The sequence below is a fragment of the Helianthus annuus genome, chromosome 16 (genome assembly GCF_002127325.2).
Source record: "Helianthus annuus cultivar XRQ/B chromosome 16, HanXRQr2.0-SUNRISE, whole genome shotgun sequence".
In the NCBI taxonomy this organism is placed as follows: Eukaryota; Viridiplantae; Streptophyta; class Magnoliopsida; order Asterales; family Asteraceae; genus Helianthus; species Helianthus annuus.
In genome coordinates, this window is record NC_035448.2 from 138,491,493 (window position 1) to 138,503,875 (window position 12,383).

General features: G+C 31.3%; 1 long non-coding RNA gene across 10 annotated transcripts; it reads left to right on the forward strand.

Moving 5' to 3' along the window:
- Positions 1 to 1,132: 1,132 nt before the first annotated feature.
- Positions 1,133 to 5,104, forward strand: LOC118488079. Of its 10 annotated transcripts, none has more exons than XR_004883631.1 (9): positions 1,133 to 1,330; positions 1,479 to 1,535; positions 1,655 to 1,689; positions 1,839 to 1,925; positions 2,002 to 2,367; positions 3,213 to 3,468; positions 3,577 to 3,686; positions 4,524 to 4,633; positions 4,852 to 5,104. It is a non-coding gene; the product is annotated as an uncharacterized LOC118488079 (long non-coding RNA). The 10 variants fall into 10 exon arrangements; XR_004883634.1 differs by lacking the exon at positions 1,655 to 1,689 and having other exon boundaries at positions 1,134 to 1,330; positions 3,213 to 3,272; positions 3,371 to 3,468; XR_004883636.1 differs by lacking the exon at positions 1,655 to 1,689 and having other exon boundaries at positions 1,134 to 1,330; positions 3,216 to 3,312; positions 3,403 to 3,468.
- The last annotated feature ends 7,279 nt before the right edge of the window (positions 5,105 to 12,383 follow it).

Genomic DNA, 12,383 nt, shown 5'->3' on the forward strand with positions numbered 1-12,383 from the left:
CGAGACTTATCGAGCCTTAGTGTAAACGAGCTGAGTCAAGCCGAGCTTATTTAAACTTGTTTACAAGCCGACCTCGAACCTAAAAATAAGCTTATTTAGTAAACGAGAGCCCGAGCTTCACTTATCGAGCTTATGAGCCTAAAAGCCTATTATTTATATTATTTTTATTTAATATATTAATTAATAGATAATAAACGAGCCGAGCTCAAGCTTGAGAAAATATCAACGAGCCAAGCTCGAACCCGAGCTCTCATAAGTTAATCGAGCTCGAGCTCTCCTCGCTCATTTGCACCCCTATATTATGATGGCAAGTTTTCGAGTCCCAATCGAATAATCAAACATAAGAACAAGAACGAATGGAATAACTCTCCAAGAACTTTTATTATACCCAAGAAAATATAACTCAAAAAACTTGATTACAATAACTCATAAACCATAACTCGGTTTATCTTCTCTTGACTCTTCTCTCTTATGTTTAACCCTACCTTGGTTTGTATAGGCTTACCCTAACTTGGTGACCAAGATACCAAATAACCTTAACTTGGTGACCAAGACATTACTAAATATAATTAGGAAACTTAACCAACTATGACAACTTGTCAACAATGATCCCTCAAGTTCACCGACTTGTGACTTGAACTCCTTTGTCACCCTTTTTCCATCACCGACTTGTGATGAGTCAGGAATTACCGCCAACAAGTTTGTGGTTCAGAATAGCTGGAAACATAATTGACAACTATAAAATAAGATTTTAACATCCACGTTTATACAATTATAATCAAAACTTTATAGATATGATACGTACAAACAATGAAACCAAACTCTAGAAAAGGTTACACTTAAGTAATTGTTTTTGCAAAAAGAAACTACGTTTTTTACGGCGGAAGTTTTTATCAATCACACAGATGGCACTAGCAAGAAGCTAGGGCATCTATATATATTAATAAATGTGATGATTTGGGTCATTTGTCTTTGAATGGTGGAGCCATTTACTTATGTGGCATCTTATGGTGGAGTAGAGAGTGATTTTGGGAGGGAAGCAATATTACACACACAAGTAAATTTGGACGCGGGATCCGAAACAAAGTGGGTCGGAGTTTTGTGCTTCGGGTCGGTATATGTAGATTCAGGTCACGCTTCTTCTCTTGCACCTTGGAAACCCTACTTTTGATATCCATTATTTTGGCCGTTTCACTCTGTTTCGCAAAGAAGAGATCAATCATTCATCACCACAAACCCTAATCGCATCAACCATCACCACACTTCTTTTCTAAAAAACCCTAAATATTAAATTCATGTTCCTTCTGGTTGAACCACGCATCAAGTATCTGTAAGAAATTTTGCTATTGTTAATCATTTTCTTAAACTGTTGTATGTTATTCTTTCATTGCATTTTGTTATCGCATCTTTCCCCTTTTCACAGCAACCCTAAAATGAGAACCACACGTAATGACTAAACTCAGTTTTCCGATTTGTAGGTTTAAGCTTTCTCCTTTGAAGTTTTTTTGGCGTTGTTTGTCTTTTCAATTTGTCTGGTGAGAGGATAACATTTTGCAAATCTCTTGATTTTGTTTCTGAACTCATATTTTTTTTCTATTATTTGTTGTTGGAATTCATTTGTGTTGAAATTTTGTACAAACATAACCTGTGAAAGAGATGTCACATGGTGGAGGGGATGATGGTTATCAGGTACGGTGATGGTAATGGTGCTCGCCGCTTTAGAAATGCCCATCGCTGATCACCATCTGATTCATCCACCAAATCGCCGCTCTCAGATGGCGGGATCGGGTGGTGATTGGGCAGTCTATTAATATGGCTTGACACGATTGCTTTTATAGGTTGACATGGAGGACACATTCAATCCACTATCTAAGATAACGGAGCCGAGTGAAGCATCTTTGTAGATTGCAGCCTTGCGAGAACCGGTTTAATCATCTATTCCTTCATTGTTATTCTTCATATTAAAGTTATATTGACTAATTTTTTGAATTTGTTTATTAGGATAAAGATGTATATGCGGAACCAATAGTGGGCATTCATGATGTTGACAAGATTTACCACCTTGCAGTGGTGGAAGAGATGTTTCTCATCCTATAAACATTGATCAACCAACCTCCATGAAGTCTGAATAATCTTAATAAACCAGTAGGTGTGGGCTATGAAATTTAGCATGAATCGGTTGTGACAGGTTGCGAACCCGTTCTCTTTTACACCATTCTACTTTTGGTGTAGTGTTTTTTATGCTTAACACGTGCATTTGGTCTTTAGATCTCATGTGTTCAGTTTTTGTTGTTTATGTTGGGAGGAAAAGTCAAACTTTGTCAAGACTTATGTATGTGCAGAACTGAGAGGTCTTTATCACAGCAGGTTAGTCATTTAGATTAGATACAAATCTCCATACAAATCTCCATGAGCGACATCTATGCATTCCATTATAAATTTACAATTTCTTGCCATTCACTTGCTCTTATGTCAATTTTTTGTTTCAACAGCCATAAAAAATAACTTTAGTTTCTGGTTTAGTTTTTCTTTGGGACATCACTTTATATTAGCAGCTAGCATATTCAATGTTAACAAACAAGGTGAATTTAATATACGTAAATACCGAAGTTTTGTTATTTATAAGATTGGTGAATGCAAGAGGCTATTCCCGATTTCAGAATACAAGGTAAGAAACAAGGAAATAACTTTTGAACTATTGAGATCATGAGTAAAGATGTTACACGTGTTGGTTGATATGATACATATTCCAGATATGTTATGGCCGATCGGTATGGTGATGTAGATTTGTTAGACCAAATCTTGACTAAACCCTTGAATATCTTTTAAAAAAGTGTAACTTTATATGTGTATGTATGGAATCGGATTGCAGAGGGGATGGATGATGGTCATGATGTTATTGAGTATGGTGGTATTTAAAATTAGGGTGATGGATATATATCAACACTATTTATATAGTATCAAATTAAACTAGATTTAGATCTCATGTAAATACATGTATTGAATATGGTTATATGTGATTCTTTTAACAATTTCTAGAAAATCTAATCTATTTTATGTACCAGGTTTAATAAGTTTGCCTTTAAAGTATTTAGATGACAAATAAATATGTAGATGGGTAAATAGAGATATTTAGATTTCAAGTAAACATTGTCATTTTGCTTTTGATTATTATTGGCTGGTCAGTCTGTGACTATGTTTTTCATCTGCAGTAGTTGAAGTTGGATTATCCACATCAAATCACATCGTGTGGCTGTTCTTGCAAATGCAAGGTGGGTGACTTTTGGACTTGATGTTTGTCTTAGGAAGGAGGTTAGTTTTCAAGTTGGACTGGGTATTGATATCATGTTTATGTGTGCGTATTGAATAGAGCTAATAAAAAAAAGCATTAGTGTCTAATAGCACTCACACTGGATCCTTCATCTCCTTCTCCATACTTTAAATTATGTAGAAGCCATTGCTAGCCAGGTACTTCTTTGTGAATTAAGTCAATCCTCCTATTAAACTAACTTAATTCTGTTGGAACTACAACTAAATAGAATACTGGCACTAATTTATGGTGATGGTGGTTTGTAGTGGTTATTTGTAACATCTTAGGGTTACGGCTAGGATTCCGAAAAAGGGTACGTTTCTCCGGCAACCGGCGTGAGCAACCACAACAAGGGATATAGAGAACTTGCGAATTGGTATGTTTCATTTTTTTCTCCATTTATTTTTTTCTACTTCCACATAAACTTGGAACCGGTTACTGGTTGCTCTTTACTTTTTTGACGCACATGTATCTCATATTGATAAAGTATGCACTTTTGGTACAGATAATTTCCTAATTTATGATTATCTGCTATATTTTAGTTTTATATTTTTTTTTATCCATGATCATCTGATAACCTATACTTTCCAAGTCTTTCAAACAAAATTAGACCATCTTTCTTTCAAGTCTTGCTTGACCTGTTGGCTCTAATCTGGTAATTATCTTCTTCATAACAATTCATTTTTGTACGGGACAAATGGGTCGACTAGAGTTGCGTTGAAATTCCTGTTTTTTTCAAATCTAACATTTTTTTATATTTATTAGCTAAAATGTGACTTATATACAAAATTTTGAATCAACTGATTTCGAAATTCAGTAGGAAGTATTGATTAACAATACACATTGGGCATCTTTGAGCCATTTGACCAATTTTTCTTTTTAGCTAAATTCATAAATTGGTCTAAGGTTATCTCCAAAAAGGCAAAATAGAGAGGTTTGTGAGATTATTACTTGATATGGATATAAAGTTGCAAGATTTTGATTCATGTATACAATTTGGCTAACTGGATTTTGTCAGGAGCTTAAGATGAATGAAGCTTTAAGGTTATTTCTATTTTGAAGAAGTACATCATTAATTTGACACCTCCAAGTTGTGTGATGTTGATTAATACGCTTTGTAGAGAAGGCAAATTGAGTTTATGATTTAAAATATATATTTAACGGTTTCTTTCATCCACTGTTCTATTGTTTTAAACATGTTTTCTGAATGCAGGGGTTCCCTCGAAACCAACCGTATTGGTTACACTACATTTTCATCCATGGCTTACTCAACACTTGAAGAAGTAGATATTGCACAAAGGGATTCTCTCACATCCATTGAATGTAAGACATGATAATCCCAAATAAAAAAAATAATAATGATTTCTCATTCATGGTTGCCCGTTGTCAACTGCAACATTCTAAATTTGCAAAATTTCAAGTTCAAAGTTCCCAAAGTCCCACATTAGTTCCAACAAAATACATGTTTCATAGCCATTAATGAAATAACAATCAACTGTTACTTAATTCACAATATTCGTGTCACAATTTCATAATCTCAGGTTCATTCATGAAATGGCAATGGTATCCGCCGTTCGGGAAGCTCGGAAAGATAATCTCAGAAATTTTAGTGACTATATGATGACAGTTTTGGTTTGGGCTGCTGTTGAAAGACGATAAAATACCCAACTTTATGCAATTTTTGATGCGTTAAAACGCCGTCCAGAAGTACTTGGTGACGAATCAAGGATTTATAGACCCAAAGAAACTGCCACACCATTATCTACTTACTTTTTTCATGAATATTGCCTTCCAGATAAATGGTTCATGTCATTATTTATGTAGTGCGTTATCATGTCGTGTACTTAATAAGCTTCGATATATCTTCTTAAATGTATGCAAGGTATCTGTTGTTTTCCATATGAAATTAAAGCTAACCGGACATATTTGCTTGGATGAAGATTGTATATGTTTAGGAAAGTCGGCTTTTGTGCGAATATTGTAAAAATGAAAGTGGTCGTCGGTGGTGGTTGAATGTGACCCTATAAATATATTTTTCTCTTTCTTACACACACAATAACAATATAGAGGGTTGAATGTGACCCTATAAATATAGAGGCGTAGTTTACATTCTTTAATTTTTTTTTCTATTATAGAGATTCAAATGTGATGGTATTTTTGTTGTTTTCTCTATATGATATAGAATACAGGCTCCAATGTAAATGCTTTAAATATAGATGTGTACTTTACATTTTTGCTTTTATATGTTTTTATGGCTCTTTATAACAAGAAAAAGTTTAAGAAACCGAATTAAAAATTTATGGTGGAGAAAAGGGAAAGAGGATGCTTTAGATGTTAAAAATGTTATTTTTATATTTTTATTTGTTGTAAATTAAATTTTCCTACTCGGAAAATTTCCGGGTTATAACCTAGTTGTATACATACATGATACATCAATATTCAATCTCATCACATAGATTGAAAGATAATCAAATGAAACTACACAACGAACTCTACTCTGAAATATTACATTTCACGAGATTCTTCATCCATGAATATGAATAGAATATTGACTTTTAATAATTCAACTATTTGTCGTTGGCCGCTAATAGTTCTGACTTCAAAAGAACCACTGACAGTCTCAACTATTAACATATTGTCCTCCAACAGCTATTAAATTTGATGTACAAACGTAAGATTACTAATAATATTACTATAGCTGTAAATTTTGATGTGCAAACGTAAGATTACTAATAATATTACTATTATAGCTGTTAAATTTGATGTACAAACTTAAGATTAGTAAAACTCATTTCAAAAACATAAAATCATTAAGAGTTAAGAAAGGACGAAAACTTCTTTCTACTCCAATATTGTCAAATTCTATGGTATGTATGTTTGTCAAATTCTATAATACTCTCAAGTATATGTAACAAATAGTATTTTTAAATAAGCGTACACTTTGCTTCTTTTCTTATGATTTTATACATATTTCATAACTCATTTGTTTACAAGAAAATATTTTGTTATGTTATCACAAAGATGACCTTTATTTAGTCTTTGTTAGAAAAATCCAAAACCTTGAATCACTTCTTTCTGTGTTTTTGGTTGGTGGAGAATGTCTAATGGTAGCGTATACCATTTTTCTTATGTGTTTCGTGTAACATGCCTATAGAATGTGTTAAAAAGATTGAGAAATGCCTTATGTGCCTGTCATTTCTTTCATATATTACATATCTAAGAGATGTTTTACATTAGTGACCCGACCGACTGAATGTCATAATCAACCTCGTTTAAAATCATCCTTCATTTTGTGATGATACCTTTGTCATCAATGTAGATATTTTTATGAACGGTCAATGTAGATATTTATGATGGCATGCCTGAAAACATAGTTGACGACTACAAAATAAGATTTTAACATCCACATTTATACAATTATAATCAAAACTTTATAGATATGATACGTACAAATAATTAAACCAAACTCTACAAAAGGTTACGCTTAAGTAATTGTTTTTGCAAAAAGAAACTACGTTTTTCACGACGGTAGTTTTTATCAATCACACAAATGACACTGGCAAGGAGCTAGGGAATTGTATACATACACCAATATTCAATCTCATCACATAGATTGAAAGGTAATCAAATTGAAACTACATAACGAACTCTACTCTGAAATATTACATTTCACGAGATTCTTCATCCATAAATTTGAATGGAATATTGAATTTTAATAATCCAATTATTCGTCGTTTGCCGCCAATAGTTCTGACTTTAGATACGTATGATAAATTTAGATATGTGTAGGATAAATTCTTAAATGTGTATGATAAATTTAGATCTGCATATGGTAAATTTCGGTAAGTGTAAGATATATGTAGGACAAATTTTGAAATGTGTAGAATAAATTGTTTTTTGTTTTATTAATGAAAGATTGTTATAAATATATTTTATGATTGTTATAAATATATTTTATGATATGACTATCCACATGCCTAACTCCCATTGTCATTTAAGTTGTGTTGAATGATAGCCCTATAAATAGTGGCTTTTGTATTTCATACACACATGAATAAGAATGAGTTCTCCTATTCTCTTTCTCTCTTACTTTCTATAATACTTGTTCTTTATGTTTATAGTTATACGTTGGTTGCTAGTATGTCGTTGTTTCACAACACGTTATCAGCACGAGACTCTAAACACGGAATTCTGGTAATTCACATTCAGGTCGTCAACAAAAATCAAAGTTCTCAAAAATTATTAGTCAGCGTGACTATCCTACAAGTAAGTTTTATTTTGATTCATGAGATCTATTAATTATTAATCTTGTATTACTTATCCGTATTAAATCTTTGGATGATTAATTTATATTTTCAATTTCAAGCATCCAAAAGCCATCATACATATTACCATAAAAATATTGAAAAGAAATTTTTGAATATCATAAAACAAATCTTTTGGATCAATATTGAAGATTTCAATCATTGAGATGTTATTTAATTAATATAAACAAATCAAAACGATGCTAAAAAAAAACAATGGTTTCTATAAAATTTTTGGTTGATATATTTAGTATTCTAATCAAAAAGAATTTGATACAACCTTATAAAAAAAAGGTAGATGTTGATCCAATATTAAAAAAAATTAAAAAAAAGGATTCGTATAATGTGGACTAGATTTTTTTATGTAAATTTCAGTAATTAATTATTAAGGTGTCGGTAATTAGTAATTTTTGCATGATCTCTAAATTTTAAATAAACATACTTGGGTTGTCTTCTATCCCAATAAATATGAGTATTATTAACATTGATCTCCTCACATGATCGCTATCGATAAACTAAAATGTTTACAATCTAGTGATGCTCATCTGCATATTCCTTGAGCCACCATGATCATATATTTATCCTTCTTTATTAACCCTATTAAGTTGTAAATAAAATTGTTGAACTAGTTTTGATTTGAGAAAGTTAATTTGCAATCTAGAGAATATTATATGTGTTTTTAGAACTCATGAAAAATAATTAAATTCAATATCACAAAGTATGGAACTCAATATTTATGGACTAAACAGTGCAATTGTATTAGGTATATCTGCTTGTATTGGTGGTAAGATATAAATGATGTATATACTATATTTCATTTTGTATAGTTTATAATTTAAATGGATTTAGTGATGTTATAGGATTAAATATTTGGTTATACGTTTATTTATGCATAAACCAATTGTATTCTTAAGAAATTAAAGAACGCTTTAAATGATATTAATGTTGGTTAATGCTTAAAATTAAAATCATTAAATATCATTTTTCTCATCATGTTGGTTAATGCTTAGAAATTAAAATCATTGAATATCATTTAATTCATTCTTTATTAATTTTAATTATATTGTTAATTATGTTATAAATACATCATTAACACATCCTTAACTCCTATGTTATGAATACATCATTAAGAGTGACTATGTTATGAATACATCATTAAGAAGTGATAGTGACTCTCCATTATAACGTTTGATGGAGATGAATTTGTAGTATACAATAGTTGACAGATTATTATACTATGAAAAAGTCTGTTTAGTATTTAATATGTTCATGTACATTCACTTCTGATGTGTAAAACTTGTATTTAACATATAAATTTTAATGTGATTGTTCATAACAATTTAACTAGAAATACAATATGATAAGTATATGTTTATAGTGTTCTTATTTGATATATAATAATAGGAAATTTGGTGCTTTATATGGCATTACATGAGATGTTATCATATAATTTTTAATCCGTTTGATGACAAGTTATAGCTATATTTTAGTAGTAAAAAAAATCATATATTGATTTACTCATCTTTCTTTATAAATGTTATCTTACTATTAATCAAGATGTATGATTTTATTGTGGCTTTCATCATATATCAACTTTGTCCTTTATAGAACACCACTAATTTGAAAGCTAACGCACACGATGTCGATAAATTAGAGCATAAACCTATAATAATAATAATAATAATAGGCTTATCACTATTGCAATTTATTGCGTCTTTTATATGCTTTAATTTATGTAGATGATATGTTAAATAAAAAAAATTATATATTTCTTACAAGTGATGAAAAAATATTATTTCATAAGGTTGTGTCATAAGTCATTTCTTATAGAGACATAATATAAAGTGATGCATTGTATAATCATCACCTTTACATATTACCATAAACCTTTTTAATAGTGTTCTTGATATATTTTAATATTCAATTATGACAGTAAGGCAAATTAATTATATGTATTTTCTTATATTGTACTTGATGAGAAGACATCTTATATCAATTATATATTGTACAATTTGACTTTGTACATTAATATGCCATTGTTTATGTACATAAACAGTCTTCAATGAAGCAGCTAAATTAAAGTTGTGTATATGATCACACGTTATAAACATGATTGAATAGTGATCAAGATTTATTTATAGTATGACATTGAAGTTTCAAACTCACTAAAGCTTATTGTAAATTTTTTTGATGCTTGTAAGATTTTGGACTGATAAATCTTAATGATTCGGTCATATAATTGATGTTATGTGGTGAAAAGATTAGTTATACATGTGGAATAAAACAATTTCCACTTGTCAAACCTCAAATGCGCTCTTGATATATAAGGTTTGAAACAGTCATTATGAAAGTTGTCTAACTCTATTCCATTCCTTGAAGAGAATGTAATGAAAAATATATATCATAATCCATTGAGCAAAACAATTTTCATCGTTAAATATCATTAATTGTTAAAGAATATATATAAAGTTTGAAACAACAAGCATGAAAGTTATGTGGTTCTAATCCATTCCCTAATATGAATGTGATGATGATCGATTCAAAGGTTATGATCATAAACATAACTAAGAAAATTGTAATGATGCCACCATGAATGTTGTATGGGAGTATAGCAAATATGGCCAGAAGACTATATTAGAAGTTACTAGAAATGATACTAATTTTCCACAATATTCCATTAAATCAAATATGGTGAGTAACAAGAAGTTACTATAATATTTATACGTTCACCACATGGCATGATCAAATAGGTCATCAAGATAGCATCATGATATGCTAAACAATCAAACATGCTAATCGGCACCTTAGCACCTCTAAGTAATCTAAAAACATTGCTCCCGAAATGCCTTATCATATGTCTAGTTAGTTTTTTTTTTGTGGCAAATAAATTTTTATGCCCTTCCAAAAAATAAACTCCTACAAACAATCCCTCTTATATGGGACCATTGAAATGTACAGTTGTGTGGATTGTGGCATTCATACATGGTTACATGTGAGTTTTTAGCTACCCGTATGTAGCATATGCCCAACACTATGGAACGTTGTTTTCTTTTACATGGTTTAACATTGTTCTTTGACAACCAAATTGTAGGGACAATTGTTGGGCACAATGTGAAATATAGTGATAGGCATACGTAGTCGAGACAGAATTCGTCGATTGATTATATCAATTCAAAACCAACTGCTTATCACAAATACTCCCCATTACAACTGGTCTCCTGAAGAGAACCAAGTTTCCATTTTTTATATATTTTGTTGTGTAGCCTATGTACCAATAGCACCACCATAACATATAAAATGGGATATGTACATCGTATTCCCAGTCTTAGGGGGAAACAAGAAAATGAAAGACTGGTAACATAAAAAAAATGCATCATATTATATATCGACCCCTGAAGTGGTCAATGCAAATCTGAAGTCCAGAAGAAAGAGCGTGTGTTTGCAATTAATAACAAATGAAATACAAGATGCATTCACTAACACAAATAATGTGACAAAGTCACATATACCAACTTAAACTTATCTGCTCGAATGGAAGTACTCACAAAATGATTATCATATTAATAAATTGTGAGAGATAAACCGGTTCCAAAAAAGATAAAACCCACAAACATAAAAAGAGCATAGTAACGCAGTTGGTGTAACCCCAAAAGAGGTGGCACACAAAACACTATACGTGGTTGCATACAAAACCCCAGAAGTGGTTGCATACTAAACCTTAAAGAAGGTTGTTGTCAAAACCCCAAAAGAGGCTAATGGAGTTCTGAAAGAAACTCTAGTACCAAACAAATATGAGATCGCGATGAATTATGTACAAAACAAGTACAATATGGAACCGTAATGAAACACGTGTAAAATGATATATTTGATTATGCTATAGCAATAGATGTAATCGATGAAAAAAAAGATTACATATATAGAAAGTGTGCAAGAGTGTACGCACACAAATAGCCAAAATGGCTACATGACTAAATTTGCTCGACAAACTAAATTTGCTCGACAAACTAAACGTTTTCGAACCAGCAGTTCGAACACCCATAGACGTCAAACCAGTAGGTTATAAATGGGTGTCTTTAAATAAAAGGAAACGTAAATAATGAGTTTTTGCGATGTAAGGCACGCATTTTAACATAAAGATTTTTCCCAAATCCCACCGGTTGATTACGAGGAAACGTATACCCCTGTAGTGGATGCGATAATCTTTAGATGTTTAAGCGGCCTCGCAATCTCAGAATGACTTCAGATAAAACAACTTATGGATGTCATCACCGTATACATGTATGAGATAATTGCAAATGACATCTGTATGAAAACCTCCTAAAGGATTAAAAGTGCTCAAAGCATTATGAAACAATAACCCCATAGGTGTTATATATATGAATCTTAAAGGAAACTACTCGTATGTGGTACAGTCGACTATACTCTGAAAAGAGAGGTATAATTTTGATAAAATGAGCTACATCTATTTAAACAAGATTTCACTCTTATAGTGATAATGTAAACATCATCGAGAGGGAACTCTCAAACTAAAGAGGAAAATTCTGAATGATCTTTACAAAGTGTAGTTATTCTCGACCTGTAGATCGAGTATATATGTACTATTTTTGCTCATCAATCTGACTACATCTAGAAGATGTCATATAGAAAAAGCTCATTCGTTGAGTACATGAACGATTAGCTGATCGCTTAACATAGAAAAATATTCTTATCAACCCAAGAAAGGGATGTTGAACTACTTAGTCAAAAAGTACCATGGCTAAAGTGCAATT